This window comes from Hippopotamus amphibius, chromosome 17 (assembly GCF_030028045.1).
Source record: "Hippopotamus amphibius kiboko isolate mHipAmp2 chromosome 17, mHipAmp2.hap2, whole genome shotgun sequence".
NCBI lineage: Eukaryota > Metazoa > Chordata > Mammalia > Artiodactyla > Hippopotamidae > Hippopotamus > Hippopotamus amphibius.
Window position 1 is genome coordinate 22,009,205 of NC_080202.1, and position 19,055 is coordinate 22,028,259.

Sequence of the window (19,055 nt, forward strand, 5' to 3'; positions counted from 1 at the left end):
CTGTAGAAGATTTTTCTAAAATTGTATCCTCTCGATTTTTCTAAAGTTGTAGACTTTATGATAGCATAGCTAGGGGGATCATAAAGCGATCATGAAGATGTACTCAGACCCTCTGCAGTCGCTCTACCCACTGTGTATGTGCTTACTGCATTGGAGCCAACACAGGTTTGACTATGCATAAGAAGTTTCTAGAGGCTGGCGCTCCGATAATGATGTAAGGGGAGCTTGATTCAAGGGACTTTCCATAAGGGAGTTCATGAGGGCTGAGTCAAATCATAATTTAAATGCTACCCTGTTCCCTGACATTTTTTTTATTCATTTATTTATTTATTTTTATTGGCTGTATTGGATCTCTTCTTTTTTGCTGTGCACGGGCTTTCTTTAGTTGCGGTGAGTGGGGGCTACTCTTCGTTGTGGTGCGCAGGCTCCTCATTGCCGTGGCTTCTCTTGTTGCGGAACACGGGCTCTAGGCATGTGGACTTCAGTAGTTGCAGCACATGGGCTCAATAGTTGTGGCACACGGGCTTAGTTGCTCCGTGGCATGTGGGATCTTCCTGGAGCGGGGATGGAACCCGTGTCCCCTGCATTGGCAGGTGGATTCTTAACCACTGCGCCACCTAGGAAGCCCCCTGTTTCCTGACATTTTAATTCAGGTTGAAACCTGGCTCAATTGAGCATGAAGGGAAATCTTGGTGGGAAAATAGAAAGGACAGAGGACACTGAAGACATGTTTCTTGAAATGTGGAAGCAGGGGAGGAGCTGCTGAACATGCAGCCACAGTGCTTTTCATTCCTTCCTTCCACAAGTCTTTATTATGCGCCTACTGTGTGCCAGACACTATTCTAGCAGTGAGCAAGGCCAAGTCCACATTTATGTGAAACAATGGGAAGCAGACAATAAACATGGTTGAAAATAAAATAGTGCAGAGGGCCAATAATAAGTGATATTCAGATACACATGCAAGATAATTAAAGATTGTGACAATCACTGTGAAGCAACAAACAGGGTGACGAGGTGAAGGCAGACTGACAGAGGCCATATTATCATCATCATCATCATCATCATCATCATCTTGGCAGTTTGCAGGATGTTAGTTCCCTAACCAGGGATTGAACCTGGACCCTCAGCAGTGAAAGCGTGGACTAACCACTGAACCGCCAGGGAATTCCTAGAGGCCACTTTAAGTAGGGTGGTCAGGGAAGACTTCTCTGAGGAGGTGGCATCTGAGCTAAGACAACCAGGAGAGAGGATGTCCTAGAAGCCAAGGAAGAAGGGTATTTCAAGGAAGGAATGGCCAGCTGGTCAGATGCTGAGAGGTGTGTATAATGAGGACAGAATGTCCTCTGGATCTGACAGTTCTGTAAGAGCAGTTCCAGCGGAGTGATGGAAGTGGGAGGGGGCTGAGAGGGAACTGGAGGTGAAGAAGTGTAGATCATGTCTGAAAGACATTCCGCTATGGGACGGAGCAGAGACGTGAAGCCAGCCGAGCAGCGGGCACATCAGTGCCTCAGATCTTGGTTGGTCCAGAGCAGTACTGTCTCAGTTGCCTGATTCTCCTAGCAGGGCAGGTGGGTGCAGCATGAAGGGGCTCCGTTTCCTTTCCTGGCCTTCATGGTTTTTGCTTACTATTTCCTTAACAGGGGTGCATGTTCTCTGCTCTCCTATGGTATCAGACACTTTCCCCTGCTGTGGTTCTGTCTGAAATTTTCTGTAGATTAGTTCCTGGATGCCCTGTTAACAGTGTTGCCGCCTTGGAGCAGGAGTAGGAAAGGCTCTGAGGGCTATTCTCATTCTCTGTCACAAGGTGGCAGAAGAGCTCACTCTTCCCAAAAGAGACCTTGCGCTCTGACAAAATGAAGCAGAAGAGTTTCTTTTACAGACTCTCAGACCCTTCCTGAAAGAGCCTGCAGGTTGGAGCAGCCATGCTGTGGGGTACAGAGAAGTGGGAGAGCTTCATTAACGAGTCAAAATATCCAGTAGTAGAAAAACAGACCCAGAACTACTGCTAGACATTATTTCTCTACTACTAGACATTATTTTTCCTACTACTAGACATTTTGACTGGTTTTCTAAGTGTTGGCCTTATCTGTGGAGGAGAGAATTTCTCTCCTGATCTCATTTCCCCACAACAGAAATTGCAAATTTAGGAGGAGAAAAAGCTATAACATAGGTGAGTTTGATGGTGTGTGCGGGTGAGAGATGTGACTCTAGACGATAAAAGGAAACTACAACTGATGGGGTGAATCAGGGTGGGTCAGTGGGAGGAGCACTTAGGCTCTGTAATCAACTGAATCACTTTGAGTAAGTCACTTACCTTTTCTGGCCTCTATTTCAGTTTCTTTAATGAGATGGTTGGACAAGATGATTTCGAAGGCTGCTTCCAGCTCTAAAATTATTTTCTCAATGCCACACTCTGCTACTCTATCTTTCAAGGGTGTATGGTTTTTTTGGGGGGAGGGAGGTTATTTTAAATTCTTTTATTGTGGAATATAGCATACATATAGAAGAGTATATAGAACATAAGCATATTTTAAAAAATATTTTATTTATTTATTTGATTGTGTAGGGTCTTAGTTGCAGCAGGCGGGCTGCTTAGTTGTGGCATGCGAACTCTTAGTTGCAACATGCATATGGGATCTAGTTCCCTGACCAGGGATCGAACCCAGGCCCCCTGCATTAGGAGCGTGGAGTCTTAGCCACTGGACCACCAGGGACGTCCCGCATATTTTTAATAATAATAGTAATGTCAACATCATGTAATCATAACCTAAAGTAAGAAATTGAACATTGCCAGTAGCTTAGAAGCTCTTTATGTCTATCCCTCTAGTTACACTCCTTTCCCTTCTCCAATCATTATTTTTCTATGCTTTTTAAAAGTAGTGAACTATCTACATATGTATCACTAAATATACTTTAAAAATTTTTTATCTGCTCTTGTACTTCTATAAATGTATAGGTCATACCGTATGTATTTTATTTTATTTTTTTTTAAATAAATTATTTATTTATTTATTAGATTTTTTTTTTTTAAATTGGCTGTGTTGGGTCTTCGTTGCTGCACACGGGCATTATCTGGTTGTGGCGAGTGGGGGCTACTCTTCATTGTGGTGCGTGGGCTCCTCGTGGTGGCTTCTCTTGTTGTGGAGCACGGGCTCTAGGCGCATGGGCTTCAGTAGTTGCGGCACTTGGGCTCAGTAGTTGTGGCTCACAGGCCCTAGAGCACAGGCTCAATAGTTGTGGTGCGCGGGCTTAGCTGCTCTGTGGCATATGGTATCTTCCTGGGGCAAGGCTTGAACCCGTGTCCCCTGCATTGGCAGGCAGATTCTTAACCACTGTGCCACCTAGGAAGTACCCCTATGTATTTTAAAGTAAATTTTTGATTATGTATAACACAAAGTGGACATGCTTCTGTTTACGTTATCTGCCAGTCACAACGTACCATCAGGAGTAACCATTATCCGGATTTTTACCACCACAAATGAGTTTTGCCTGTTTTTGAACTATGTATAACAGGAAACACACTCTTTTCTGTTTGACTTTCTGTGCTCAACATCATGTCTGTAAAAGTCAACCTATATTGTTTCGAGTATCAAAAGTTTGTTCCTTCTCATTGCTTTATAATGGTTCACTGTCTGAATGTACCATAACTTATTTGTCCATTCTACTGTTGAGAGACATTGGGTTGTTTCCATTTTGGGGCCATAAGGAACAATGTTCCTGGGGCACATTTGAAGATTTCTCCAGAGTATAAATTCAGAAATGGAAGCTGGGTTATAGCATATGCAGGGTATGTTCAGCCCCACTAATTAATGCCAACCTGTTTTCTAAGATGTTGTCCCCATTTACACTCCCATCTGTAGTATATGAAAGCTCCTGTTGTCCCAGAGGGGCCAAATTGCCTTTTCAGTGTAGGAAACCATGGGACCTAGCAGGGCCAGGTGTACCCTCACAGCGCCAACCCTTTGATTGATTCTTTGGCCACAGCTACTTCTCCTGTTTACTTGCTCTCTCCAAGTAGGGGTCAGTGATTCAGATTACCCCTAGGTCCCTGATCACATGCTCTGTTACCCAAGACTATTGGCCTGGGGTGGGTGGGACAGTGAGTTTAATAACATAATCATTCCTGAATCCATGGAGCTGAGCGTAAATAGGATATTTTGTTCTTATACTAAACACTAGTGGGAAATGGAGAGGCGCACAGAGAGAAAAGGGGGAAGTAATATCTTCAGTGTGCCTATTAGGTTCCAAGTTTTGTGTTAGAAATTTTACATTTTGGTTATAACATTTAATCCAAAACACAACCTTACAAGGTATGTGTTCTGTCTCAGTTTTATAGACAAGGAAACTGAGGCTCAGAAAGGGGGTCATTTGCTCAAGATCACGGAGCTCATTAGGGACAGAGTCAGTATTTAAAGCCTGGTTTACCTGATTAAAGAGCTCAGCTCTTTACAGTGCAGAACACAGAGAAGGCAGTGTCCCTGCTGCTCTGTTGGCTAAGATTGCCAATACCAAGAACCAGTTCTTCTCAGGTCTGCTCACCTGTATTCACCCCCAGAATTGTGCTAGTCAATTGATATGGCCATCTCATTCATTGATTTAAACTACATTTTATTTTCGTTCATTTTTGGTTTCCTTTATTCTTCTTTCTTCCTTTTCGTTTTCATTAAGAAATTTGGGCACATCAGCACAGCAGGTCCACTGATGTAAACAAGACTTATGTTGCGGAGTTAGCTTCCTACCTGCTGGTGTAGTATGTTAACCAGAGGTGAGATTTAAAAAGAGGGATGGGGACTTCCTTGGCGGTGCAGTGGATAAGACTTCATGATCCCTGGTTGGGAGCTAAGATCCCATATGCTGTGCAGCCAAAAAATAAATAAATAAAAACAACAAAAAACAAACAAAAAAACCCCTTCTCTAGGGAAAAAGAAAAAAAGACAGAGACACTGTGAAATCTGCTGGTCCAAGTTATGATATAGGGAAACTTTAAGACTGAAGGGATAAAAAGGATAAAAGGAAGTTGAGCGATGCCTGTTTTCCTTGAAAGTAAAGACTCTACGAAAAGTATTAGTGCTGTATTTTTTAATTTATTTTGTTTCATATATAATAATAGCAGTGGCGAGTGAGGGGTAGATAGGTGAGAAAGGAGGAGGACATGTAGCAGGAGAAATGCAGCAAGAGAAAGTTGAGTTGGACATGGAAAAAATGGAGACTCCAGAGAAGCTGAAGAGAAGGTGAGGTGGGAGCAGGGGATGAGCTCACCAGGGTTGCTCTCACGGGCTTGCAGGAGAGTGAGGTCAGAGGTGAGACAGTTTAAAGCTGATCAATATGAAATGTCAGAATCCCAGGAATGGGTAAGAAAGACCTAAACAAGTTAGTTTCCCTGCCTTCAGATAAAGGTCCCCTTAAACTTTCTCTAGGTATTTAGTTATGAAGTGTATAGGACTTAGAAAGAGCTTTAAAAAAAGAAAAACAAGATACTGGCAGTGTCATGCAAGCAGCAGCTGAGCTTTGGTGACTGCCAATTATAGACAGTACAGATAGGGACTGGAAACGTCTGGGATTGGATAATAAGGAGGGAGGGAGAGCTGTAATGCCTTGTGAAAACCCAAGTGTCCATGTGAAAACATCGTTGGGAGACTCCACTGTGAACACTGTCCTTCGTTGTGTAACCCTACCTTTCATCATCAGGATCAGGCTTATAAAGTGGCCTCCCTGAGGACATTTTCTGACCTTATGGAGTGAAGTTCCCTTGGGTTCTTAACCCTGGACGAACTTGAATGGTTGACCAGAGCAAAAGAACATAGTGTTCTGATAAGGCCTTCTTCGTGTCTCCTTTTTCTCTTATCTCACGACTGGAGCCTCAACTCTGGTCAAGTCACTGACTTTCTTGATGAAGTCAGTCCATCTGTAAAGCAGGTAAGTATCCTACTGGAGGTTTTGCCTCCCAGAAGTAACCTGAAGACGGACAAGCAGACGTCAAGAGCAGAGTGGCCTTTCAGGTACAGAACCAGCTTTTATTTCAGTCAATGAAGCCCATACGAATACCTCTACCTGGTTATCGAGGGGGAGTATCAAACTAAAAGAAATGCTCTCTGCCTTTAAGATGATTAAAATTCAGCAGGAGAGCTAAAACCAACATAGACACAAAAAATTTTAGCCTAATGCTGAACCATGTGGTGGTGACCAGACTGCTAGAAGAATTCGGTGGAAGGATAAATCAGTAGGAGCTGGACAAGTAAAAGAGGTCTTCTTAGAGAAAGTGGGACTCCCAAGGACTAGAAAAATTCAGAAAATTAGGAAGGAGGAAGAACAAGTTTGCCAGCATAAGCAAAGGGAAGAGTAAGCATGGCAAGAGCTGGAAGCCAGATTAAAGTATATGCTCTCTTCTTGGGGGCAGTGGGAAATAACATCCCAGTATATCCCCTATCGTCTGTCCTAAAGGTCCATCACTGACATTGCCACTTAAGGAATTTGGAACCATGCCCAGATAGCCACTAGGACAGGGTGCTCCTTCATGGATCCATTTTCTATTCAGGTACTTTCTTTCCTCCCTTGGGTCAACTTTGGCCTGATCTGACAGACTTTCCCGTCTAGGAAATGCAGGTGTAGGATGCATTGCTGTTTATCAGAGACACTGGTAGCAAAGAGGGGGACAATAATGATAAATCCTAAACTATTGTTCTTAAACTCCAGGGTGAATAATTACTGCTTTAAAAAGTCTGCAGTGGGGCTGGGAATCTGTATTTTTTTTTTTTTTTTTTTTTGGCACACGGGCTTAGTTGCTTCGCAGCATGTGGGATCTTCCTGGAGCTGGGATTGAACCCGTGACCTCTGCATTGGCAGGTGGATTCTTAACCACTGCGCCACCTAGGAAGTCCCAGAATCTGTATTTTTAACAAGCATCTACCAATTCAAGTTTTCAGGGTAGTCAGTGGAATATACTTGGAGAAAGACTACCATAAATTAAAGTAAAATTGACAATGAAGTGCCAAAATGTCCCGGACAGTGACACACATACTGTTTATGTATTTCTGGGCTTACTGAGATTTGAGAATTTATCTTCTGTCTGTGGCTCTTATAAAACTTACATGGTTATCATTTAAGGAGTAAGATCTAGACACTCTGCTTTGGTATTTAATTTTGTCTTCACAGCTAGATTGGGATCATCGTAAAGACAGGGATGCCCTCAGGCTTTTCTTATTTTCCCCATAGTAGGGTGAGAGACCATCCTTAAGGCTGGAAGGCAGCTAGAATGCTCTGGAAAAAAATCCCTGATACTTTTATCTAACCTTGAAAAACCTGGAAGCCATTTGATATATGGGAACTTGTATTAGTTTTCCAGGGCTGCCATAATAGAGTATCACTGACTGGGTGGCTTAAACAATAGAGGTTTATTTCTTCACAGTTCTAGAGGCTGTAAGTCCTAGATTAAGGTGTCAGCAGACTCGGTTTCTTCTCAGGCTTCTCTCTTTGGCTTGTAGATGACCATCTTCTCCACCAAAACAGGTATATTCTGGTAAGTGCTTCATCAATTGTGATTCACAGATGGTCTTCCTACAATGTATGTCTGGGTCCTAATCTCCTCTTCTTATGAGGACACCAGTCATTTGGAATTAGGGCCCACCTAATGGGCACTAATTTCTCCTTTAAAAGAGCCTATCTCCAAATATACTCACATTCTGAGGTGCTGGGGCTTGGGACTTCGACATATACATTTTAGAACACAATTCAGCCCATTACAGCCTCTAGTTTCAGCCTCTATAAATGTGCCACTCACTCCCTTCTCTCACACCTGTTAGTCTTGTATAGTAAGTTCTCTCCACCCTTTAGCTCTCCTCCTCCACTTCTTACAGACATAAGCTTGTGTGGCAAGTACCCATGGAACAGCTCTAAAGGGCCTGTCGTAGAGATGGGCAGGTTGTGGCATGCACCAAACAGCACAACACTTAGGAGTTGAAATTGCAGGTGTACTGTCTTAAAGACACAGCTCTCTGCCCATTCTCTGCCCAGTTGTCTTAACATTAGATGATAATAATTAGATTATTACATCCTATGTAATTGGTCTTGGTATGTCCTAACTCATTCTTCATTTTCTTTCATGGTAGCTCATTCATTAGGCCTCTCCTTGGCTAGTTCTTTAGAGCTCAGTCACTTCAAATGTTCAGTGAGGTCAAAAGCAAGACACGTAAGGGCTTGCTGAAGTTTCACATAAGGACAGTTTTCAAACACAACCCCCTGGTTTTGCAGTGCTCCTAGGGCTGATAAACAGCAACATCACTAAGAAAAAAACCTATTATAAGTAATAGGAACTAGGAAAGGTAGACGAAAAATAAAGCAGGAAACCTGAAGATTTCTTAGCAAAGTCACTTCCTTCATGCCAGCTTCTTAGCGTACTACTGGGGACAAGACAAAGCTTCCCTCTTCCCAGGCCTTTTTTTTCCCTTGTGTCAGTCAAGTCAAACCTCTTGTCAAACCTGAGGTCATGCTCAATTATCTTTACATTTTAATTTTCCTCTTTGTTCAACTGACATGCATCTTATGACAGGTACTGTGAAACATGAGTCACTGCTCTGTAAAGTTCACATTTTCTTTCTAAATGTGTTTCCAGTCCCTGTTATTTTTGAGTAGGTTGGTAAACTCGTGGAGAAGCCAGCACCCACTGGTATGATGAGGGCTCCTCGATGAATACTCTTCCTTGCTGATCCACCTTCGCATCTTCCTGCTTCTGCTTCCACCCAAGAACTTCTCACCTCAGGCCGTGTATTTCTACCCTATTCCCTTTTTGCCCTCTGGCACAGAACTTCTTCCCACCAAACTGCCATCCTCTGTACCACTCTTGGCTTTTAGCACAAGCTTGTGTAAGGATCAGCAAAGTCCGCTGGGCAGGGCTGGCAGGGGTTAAACCCACTCTTTCTTCTGAAGTGCAATTTTCCCTAATTTTCTTTCTTTCCTGCCCTGTAGCTGTATTATATGCTGGGGCTCTTTCCAGTTACTGTTGATTTTCAACACAGAGCCACCAGGAAAGTCTTGCTATAAAATAACTGGCAAAGCTAGAAACGGGCTGGCTTCTTCTCAGAGGCCTGGTGTAACCACCGTGGAGGCGGGGAGGCACGCTCCTTGCCGAGAAGTCAGGAGTCGGCTGCCACGTGTCTTCTGGGCTGGGGGGGCAGGCAGCCTGCCCTTCTTCCTGAGCCTCCTTCACCGAGGCTTCCCTCTAGTCTCCTCCGGGGCGGGCAAGCCCAGCGAGGCCTTTGATGACGTCTCAGGACAGGGGTCGGTCTGCCCGCACTAACTTGGAAACCAGTCCGTGTGATCCCGGGCAATCCACGGGAGCGACAGCCACCTCTTCCGGGCGTCGGGACCGAACACGGTCAGGTCCTCACGCGGCCCGCCCCTCTCAGTCCCGCTCGATTCCGGGCGCCCTTCCCGCGCCGCGAGCCGGCCGAGCTCTGGGCCTCTCTCCCGGACGCGAGGCGCGTGTGGGGCCAACCCCCGTCCGCCGGCGGTGGGGAGCCGGCCGGCCCGCCCCGCCTCCGGAGAAAGGGCCCGCGGCCGCCCGAGGGCCGCCCGCCCTCTCTGCCCCCGCTGGGCCGCGAATGGCAGAGCGACTCTCGGACCATCCGCATCGCCTCACGTCGCCCCGCCCCGCGCCGCCCTCCCATTGGCTGTCGCCGGGCCCTCGGGGCTCGCGGCCGGCCGGACCTTGCCGCAGCCGGGAGCGGGGTCGGAGGTGAACGGCCTCGAGTAACCCCGGACGTAGTCACCTCATGGGGCTCGCCGGCTGAGGTGGGAGCGGGGGCGGGGCGGGGCGGGGCCGGCTCCGTGAAGCCCCGCCCCTCCCCGTGTGCAGGGCCCACCGGGGGCCGCGCGCCTGTCAGCCATCGCCGGAGCTGCCGGCGTCTCCTCCCGCGCAGCACCGCCTCCGCGCAGGGGCTCGGGACCGCCGGACCGCGGACGCCGCCGCCGCCGCCGTGAGGTGAGGGGAGGGCCGCCCCGGAGCCTGCGATCCGGGAGCGGGAGAGGCTGGGGCCCGGGGAGGGGCGGCGGCTGCGTGGGGCCGCCTCCCGTCTTCCGCCGCACGCGGCCCGGGCTCCATCCCGTCCGGACCCGGTGCCTGGGCAGCCCAGCCCTCCCCGCAGCTCTGGGGCCTCGAGTTCTCTGGGGAGACCTGGAGGGGCCTGGGAGAGCAGACGCCGGAACCGGGAGGCGTACGGCCGCGGGCCTCCAGGAAGGGGCTGGTGTGTCCGCCTGGAGCGGATCCCCTCTGACTCCCGCCCTCGCCCCGGCGCGGTCGGATCCCTTCCCGACCCCTGTCTCCAGTGCGAGCCTGCGCTCGGGCGAGGGAAGAGGCCCACGTGGGAGGGGGGTGTTGAGGGTTGGGTTCAGTCGCCCTGAAAGTCTGCCTCTCTCTTGCAGAGTGAGATGTGGGGTGCAGAGACCCGGGCTTCTGTCGCTCTCTCTGTGTCTTTGTATGGTGGTGGGAGCCAGGGCCGGGCGAGGTGGCCCTTGTCAGTTCCTGCTCCCAGGATTTTATTATGTTTCCTGCGAGGGACGTAGTAAAGGTGCCTGCCTGCTCCCAACTCTCTTCCTAACGTTGGCCGTACTTACCAAGGGAAGCTGTCGGAGACAGGACGGCGCAGGGTTGGTGGGAGGCTGATTTCCGAGGAAAACGTGCCCGAAGGTCCTGCCAGGGTCAGCACCAACATTATTTTTTGGGTTTGGCCACTGGAAAGTGGGCACTAGTGGACACTTGGGATCCGCTCTCAATATCAGGGACTCCCAAGTAGGCCCTATGGGTTTTATAGAAGCAAATAAGAATAAGCTAAGAACTGGTCAGGTCGTGGAAATACTTTAATTTCAGATGTTTTTGTTTTGGGGTTTAAGAATGAAATCAGAAGACCCTAGGAATTTCTGACTCCATTTCTCCTTCAGCAGTGTTTCAGTAACTTCCCAATGTGTGGAATAAACCTAATAACCAACCTGGTCTTCAGTCTCAGAAGCTGGTCTCCCTTGACTCTTCTCATTCATTTTTTTTCCCTCCCAGTCCACAGTGCAGGTTGAGAAGCATGCTTTCTTTGGTTACATAGTTTCCTCTTCCTGGGGGTGGGGGTGGGGGTAGGAATTCTCTGCTGTCTCTTGTCTTGGTGAGGATGCCTTGGATGTCTGTGAGGAGAAGGCTTTCTGCGCTGCCTATTTGATAGGCACTTTTAAGAAAAGCACTGTGGTCTAATAGAGCATAAAGTAGCAACTCTCTTCTCACTTCTCTTGCCTCAGTTGCCTCATTTCTAATAACAAGACTGTTGTGAATCAAAAAAATAATTAACAAATGGCATATGAAAGATGTCAAGGGCAAAGTATTAATTTATGAAGTCTCCTGAGTTTGTGTTGCAGGAATTTTGTTTTGAATTACCAGTGCAGAATAGAAATACATCTAGCATAAGATTTGTTTTTAAAGTGGGAGGAAAGGTTGAGAAATTGTGACATTTGGCTTAATGATGTTGTAGTTCAGATGACTAGGTTATGTGCATTGTGAAAGCCAACCTTAGAACTCTCTCATCTGATCCTTACCTTTTCAAAGTGCTATGAACACCTTCACGTGTTGATTGCTATGTAACATTCTATTTCCTTTTCAGTCAATGACTTGGAAACTTTTTACCTGTCACACAGACTGGCTTAACAGGTCTGGGACTAATGGATGATTTTTTTTCTTTAAAAGAAATTTTTTTTATAGCTAATATCTTAAAACTCTTGGTTGAAGAAAAGTAAATTAAAATTATTGGAATAATACAGTGGAATTTAGTATTTCCAATTGGAGGAATCTTTTTACAATTCAGAAAAAAACGTGTTTTTATATCTTTATCTAACGTTCTTTTTTTTTACTTAATTTGTTTATTGACTGTGTTGGGTCTTCGTTGCTGCACGTGGGCTTTCCCAGTTGCGGCGAGTGGGGGCTACTCTTCATTGCAGTTCACTGACTTCTCATTGCAGTGGCTTCTCTTGTTGTGGAACACGGGCTCTAGGCACGTGGGCTTCAGCAGTTGCGGCACATGGGCTCAATAGCTGTGGCACATGGGCTCAATAGCTGTGGCTCACGGGCTCTAGAGCACAGGCTCAGTAGTTGTGGCACACGGGCTTAGTTGCTCCGCGGCATGCTCCGCGGCATGTGGGATCTTCCTGGAGCAGGGATTGAACCCGTGTGCCCTGCATTGGCAGGCGGATTCTTAACCACTGCGCCACCAGGGAAGCCCTAACATGTTCTTAAAGATTAATAATAATAGCAGATATGTATCAAGCATCTTTCTAAGCCTTCAAACAATAAGATTATGAAGAAGTAAAGGAACACCAAAGACTCATTGGTCCAAAAAAGTTTCTTTCACTATTGTGGTGAGTAACATTTTTAAAGGAAGTCTTCATTGATCTTCCACTTTAACAGATTATTGCTTAACTAGTTTTTTGTTTGTGAGTGTTCACTACTTTACTTGGATCTAATGGGCTACATGAGGTGATATTAAATAGGGGAAACTATGACAAATAGTGTCATAAGGCCATTTCACTTTACACAAAGAACAGAAATCTGATTGATAGGGCATAGGTTTTTATGAGTTCAACAAGTCAATCTTAGTATGTATGCTCTAATGATACACAGTTCTCTTACCAGTTAGTTATTTACTCAAGCTACCATAAGGCCATTTAGTCTCTAGTCTCAGGATGTTTAAGGAAGCAAGTGGAAAGAGGCTTCAGTGACAATGGATGTTAGTGTCTTACCTGAAGTTTGGTGATCCCAATTGGTTCGGCCTTCCAGTGATGTTATTTGGGACTTAGGCTTATTCCATCCTTTCACCATGCTGCACTCACCCTCCTTTGTATAAGGAACCGCAGTAGTGTTTACCGTCATGTGACTTCAAGAACTGAAATTGCATGGCATTACTAGTTACAGAGTGGTCATCCCAGACGGAATAAGCTTGTATAATGATTTTCATTTTTGGAAATGGTAACATGCAATTTGAAAATTCTAAATGGAATTAAGTTTGAGAAGCATACTCAGTTTTGGAGAATTTTTCTCAGGAAGTGTAAGGTTTCATTTATGAATATTTAGCTATCTCCCATGATAGAAATAGAGAGTACACTCACTAGTGGAGTTCCTAAAAATTACCCTCTCTTTCTGTAGACTGCTCAAATCTGTCAAGTCATGTATTTACACACATACCAAACTGGGGGGATAGTAGGTTGATATGAGCTTTACTGGGAGTAATATCAGTAAATTGGCACCAAGAGGATAGATACTGGGTTGTTTGTATTTTGTGCTTCAGTGTTTAGTGGTATTCCTGGGCCTGGCAAGGCAAGTTGTTTAATTTTACTTTGATTCCATCTTATAAAAATCCAAGAACTGAATAGAACTTTTAGTTTTTGAATATACCTTAGGAATTTTCTAGTCCAGTTTTACACAAAATATGAACATATTTTATCTGATACTCCTGTTGAAAACGTCCAGCAGTTCATCATCTGACCTAACGCATCATGGGGCAACTAATTTTTGAGAGTTGTTCATTATTCGCAACTTAAAACTGTCTACCTAAAACCTATAAGATGTTGAAACTCCAAGAGGATTAGGACTTCCTGCTGTAGCTTGTAAATTTCTCCAGCTCCACATCTCCGCCAGGTAATGTAAAATACAATGCCTAACACATCCGGAGGACTTGGGGGAAAAACAAACGAACAAACAAAAAACCCCATACAAATCAAGTAATGTTTCTTCAAAGAAGAAATTGTTCTTAGGCTTGATACTCTCCGGAAGGTAGCTGACACATCTGAATCATGGCTTCAGCTTTTTCTAAATGCTGTTCTATGAAGTAAGGTTATAAGGAGGAATTGATTCATAATCCCAGAGATTTTCAAATTCACAAAATGGCTTTCTAACCTGGAGGCCTCTTAAATGTTTCAAGGGAATGCTATCAGTATTTGAAATGAACACACGATTCATGTCTCATGTTTTATAACTCAAATATTCATTTGAATTCCTGTGAAACGCTCAGCCTACAAGAGCGTAGTGTTTACACAGCATTGTAAAGTGTTCGGGTGGTAGATTTAAAACAATTGGAAGGAATAATAACTTTCCCAGCTTCACTGAGGAGATGACAGAGTCAATTACACAGTAACACATATTAATAAATGAGTGAATAACATGCCAGTTATCTACTTAAATGCTCAGGCAGATACGAGATAAGGGGTCGGAGTAGCATGTAACTAATGGGTAAAGCTTTTTATTAAACTTATTTAAAAAAAATGTTTTTTCCAGTAAAGCCTCTGTTCTTAGAGTGCTTGTTTTTTTTTTAAGAACTTTTTATTGACATATAATACTGCATATATTTAAAGTGTACAATTTGATATATTTTTTCTTATTAGCAGTGTATATATGGCAATACCAGTCTTCCAATTCATCCCGCCCCATACCCTCCAAACTTATTTAAAATCTTTAGTAGCTAATACATAAGTAATATGTTCACGTAGTTCAAAATTTTGTATATTTATTTATTTAATTAAATACAATATTATTTATATTTATTCTCATGCAATCAAAAATAACCATGTCATAGATTTCTTTTTTTTTGCCCAATTTATTTTATTTATTTTTTATTTTGGTGGGAAGTACTCTCCAAGACATTGAACTTTTTTTTTATACATATTAGCATATATATGTCAACCCCAATCTCCCAATTCATCCCTAGTTCAAAATTTTAAATGTACAAAAGCATATACAGTGACGTTCTTTGTCCTAATTTTGTCTTGCAGCCACTCAGTTCCCCTTATACCAGAGAGAAGCAGTGTTATTTATTTATTAATATAATTTCTTAATAGTAATTATCAGACATGTTAATTTAAGTTTAAAGTTAATTATCCCTGAATAATTACCGGAGATTTTATTCACATTCAAACAGATGCTCATGTGTCCTCTTCCCACTCTGCCTACTTTTTAATACAAATTATACATACTTTCCACACCATTCTTCATCTTTGATTTCTTAACATTACAGGATGAACAGTTTACATTTTTATTTTCATCAAAGTGATATGTGTACATAGTTTAAAACATATTGTTCCACAAAGTTTGTTACAATAAAACAGCAATCCTTAACTCCTTCCCACTTTCATTTATGTTAGGTGCTATATTTGTTATTATACCCCTTTGTCTATAAATAACACACTGATCTTCCTGCATCTTAATTTTTCATTTTTAGGTATTACCTATTGGTTTCCTGCTGTGGAAGATGAGGATTTAGTTCTCTTTCCTCTCCTTACCCTCACTGTTCACCTTTGCCTTTCCTATCTCCCACCACCAACTACCTAGTCGAGTTATGTTGTAACTGGTTATATCAGTATTCGGTGTTTACAGTATTATCAATGTGTAACTGCTATACTGGATTTCGTTGCATAAAGTCCCATGATTTCTCTCCTGCACAGCTCTTTCCTGGGAATTAATAATGGTCTTGATTTTTTTTTTCTTCCTTAGTTTTCTCTGTACCCATTTGTCATTCATTCAGGCTCACTCTTCAGTTTTCTAAATCTGAGAACATTGAGATGATCAGCTATTCTATTAATTTTTATCTTCTGTAAAATCTCTCTTAGACTCTTCTGACTGGCTCCAACCTAAATTGCCTGCCTTCTACTTCTGGTTCATAGCTGTCATCCTGGACTTACTCTTCATCGTCATTCTGGGGGTTCTCTTTATTTCTCCTCTACTGTGGAGAAATTATTTCCCATGTTTCCCCCGTTATTGGTTTATTTACTCATTTTGGTGGAGCATATTCTGCAGTGGCCTCCTGAGAAAGAATGCATGGGAGGTAAATATTTGTCCACTTGGCATTATATATCCCCCAAATTTAACATTTATATAGTATCTAATGTATAATCTATTTTAAGTTTCCACACTTGTCGCAATAAGGTCCTTTATAACTGTGTAGGGTTTTTGTTTGTTTGGTTTTGGTTTTTTTCTCAGGATCTTAGTTCCCTGGCCAGGGATTGAACTCAGGCTCTGGCAGTGAAAGCACTGAGTCCTAACCACTGGACCTCGAGGGAATTCCCTGTAACTGTGTGTGTTTTAATTAGTGATCCAGTCAAGAATCATTTATTACACTTGGTTCTCAAGTGTATTTGGTCTCCTTAATGTAGAACAGTCACGCTGCTCTTTTTTGCCTTTCATAGCATATATCTTTCATTGATATTTTTAGAGTACAAGTCAGTTGTCTTGTAAAAGTTCCTACAACCTGGGTTGGTTTGACAATTTAATCATTATGAGATTGAAGTTAACCATTTTTGTCAAAAATTACTACATTCATAGTATTGTATGCTTCTAACTGCATCACACCAAGAAGCACCTAATGTCATTTTGTCCTGTTATTGGTGAAGTTTGGTTTGAACACCTAGTTATGATGGTGTCCATTATATTTCTTCATTGTAAAAATCCCTGGTGATTTTTTTTTCAATTTTTCTTGTTGTGGTGAAATATATATAATATAAAATTTACCACCTTGACCATTTAAAAATGTACAGTTTGGTACTAAATACATTCATAATGCTATGTAACTATCACTGCCATTGGTCTCCAGAACTTTTCATCTTGTGAAATTGAACCTCTGTACCCTTTAAACAATAACTCCCCATTTTCCCCTTCTCTAGCCCCCATCAACCACCATTCCACTTTCGGTCTATTATTTCGACTACCTTATAGAAGTGGAATCATACGGTGTTTGCCTTTTTGTGACTGACTTATTTCACGTAGCTTTATGTCCTCAAGGTTTATTCACGTTGTAGCATATTGCTTTCTAAGGCAGAATAATATTTTATTGTATGCATATATCACATTTTGATTATCTGTTCATCCATCAATGCATACTTGGGTTTTCTCCAAGTTTTAGCTATTCTGAATAATGTTATAAACACAGGTGTACAAATATCTCTTTGAGATCCTGCATTCAGTTCTTTTAGGTATATATGCAGAAGTGGAATTGCTGGATCATATAGTAATTCTATTTTTAATTTTTTGAGGAGCCACCATACTGTTTTCCACAGTAGCTATACCAGTTTACATTCCCACCAACAATAAGTGTGGTTGGTCCTCCATTTTGTTCTTTTTCAAGATTTTTTTTTCACTGTTCAGGATCTCTTGAGATTCCATATGAATTTTAGGATAGGTTTTTCCTATTTCTGCAAAAAATATCATTGGGATTTTGATAGGAATTATATTGAATTTGTAGATCACTTCGGGCAGTATTGATATTTTAACAATATTCAGTCTTCCAATCCATGAACATGGCATGTGTTTCCATTTATTTATGTCCTTAATTTCTTTCAGCAGTGTTTTATAGTTTTCATTGTACAAGTCTTTCACCTCCTATATATTTTATTCTTTTTGATGTTATTGTAAATGGAATTGTTCTTGTAATTTCCTTTTCAAATTGTTCATTGTTAGTGTATAGAAATGCAACTTATTTTTGTGTTTTGACTTTGTATCCTGCCACTTTGCTGAATTCATTTATTAGCTGTAACAGTTTTTGGTTTCTGTTTTTGTGTTTTGGTATGTGTAGAATCTTTGGAGATTTTTGCATTTAAGGTCATATCACCTGCAGAGATAATTGTATTTCTTCCTTTCCAATTTGGTTGTCTTTTACTTTTCTTTTTTTTCATACTTAATTGCTCTGGCTAGAACTTCTGTGCTGGAAAGAAAAGTGGACATCCTTGTATTTCTTTTTAAAATAAATTTATTTATTGGTTGCGTTGGGTCTTCATTGCTGTGCACGGGCTTTCTCTAGTTGTGGCGAGTGGGGGCTACTCTTCATTGCAGTGCACGGGCGTCTCATTGCGGTGGCTTCTCTTGTTGCAGAGCACAGGCTCTAGGCACTTGGGCTTCAGTAGTTGTGGCACATGGACTCAATAATTGTGGCTCATGGCTGTAGAGCACAGACTCAGTAGTTGTGGCACACAGGCTCAGTAGTTGTGACGGATGGGCTTAGTTGCTCCGTGGCATGTGGGATCTTACTGATCCAGGGCTCGAACCCTGTCCCCTGCATTGGCAGGCAGATTCTTAACCACTGCGCCACCAGGGAAGCCCCTGAAGCATATCTTTTTAATATGATTGTTTGAATAGCTTGGAATTTTTTTTAACATTCTATTTATAAAACCAAAAGTTGTCTTCTAATATTACATTAAATCACTCTAAGTCTGTTCTTTTTTGTTTTTTTTCTAAGTCTCTTCCGAATCCTTTTTGAGAAGAAACTTTGCCCTTTTGGGTTGTGCGAATCCATTTCATAAGCAACTAAACAGTGTGTTGCTACCTTTGTATTGCCCAAATTAACCTTTCACTCAAAGGATGATGCTTTTATGTCCTCCTCATTGGGAGGCTAAGGACCACAGTATTGTTTGGAAAGTGCTTGACAACTAATAGAAGCAACATATGTGAATTTTGTTTGAGTAGATACACGTGACCTAATTCTGAAAGCTGAACTTTGCAAAACAGTAAACCTGAGCTGTAATATATCTGTAGTACAGCTGTAGTGATCTGTAATTTTCAGATCACTCCCACATGCATCATCTCATTCACCTATCACAATAGCCTGCCAGTTGAGCATTACCACTCTCATTTTAGTGATGAAGAAACTGAGGCTGCATGAGGCTAAGTGGCAGGGTTGGGACTCAAAGCCCAACTGATGAGCCCAAGTCCAGGGTACTGGTCACCACCCCTGCAGCTGCTGTGCTCTTCCTTAGCGTTCTGACACACTGGAAAACAGGTGTCAGGATTTTACATTGTAAGTCCTGGGGAAGCAATGTCGTTTTTTTTGGTTTTTGAGCAAAGACCTGCTTTCTGAAGACACAGATGGGGGTCCTCAAACACTGTCCAATCCATAGAAATTTTCCTGAGTGTTGGGATAGCATTAGAGTCTACGGGGCAGGAAAATGTCCACTCTTTACCTCACCTGACCAAAGCATACCAGCAGGAGAGGCTAACCTGAGCCAACCATTGTGTGTGACCTGTTGAAACAGCATGCCATCCACTGGATACC

General features: G+C 42.9%; 1 protein-coding gene across 8 annotated transcripts in view; it reads left to right on the plus strand.

Annotated features, from left to right (window-relative positions):
* Positions 1–19,055, plus strand: part of ACACA (acetyl-CoA carboxylase alpha) — a 281,219-nt gene that overhangs the window by 30,957 nt on the left and 231,207 nt on the right. For 2 of the 8 annotated variants that reach the window (XM_057714168.1, XM_057714167.1), the window contains exon 1: positions 9,487–9,976. The exons of 5 other annotated variants lie outside the window; for them this stretch is intronic. The gene's annotated coding sequence lies outside the window, so the exon portion shown is untranslated. Of the gene's footprint in view, positions 1–5,657; positions 6,000–9,486; positions 9,977–19,055 lie in introns of those variants that run through there. One more of the 8 variants, XM_057714166.1, reaches the window with a different exon arrangement.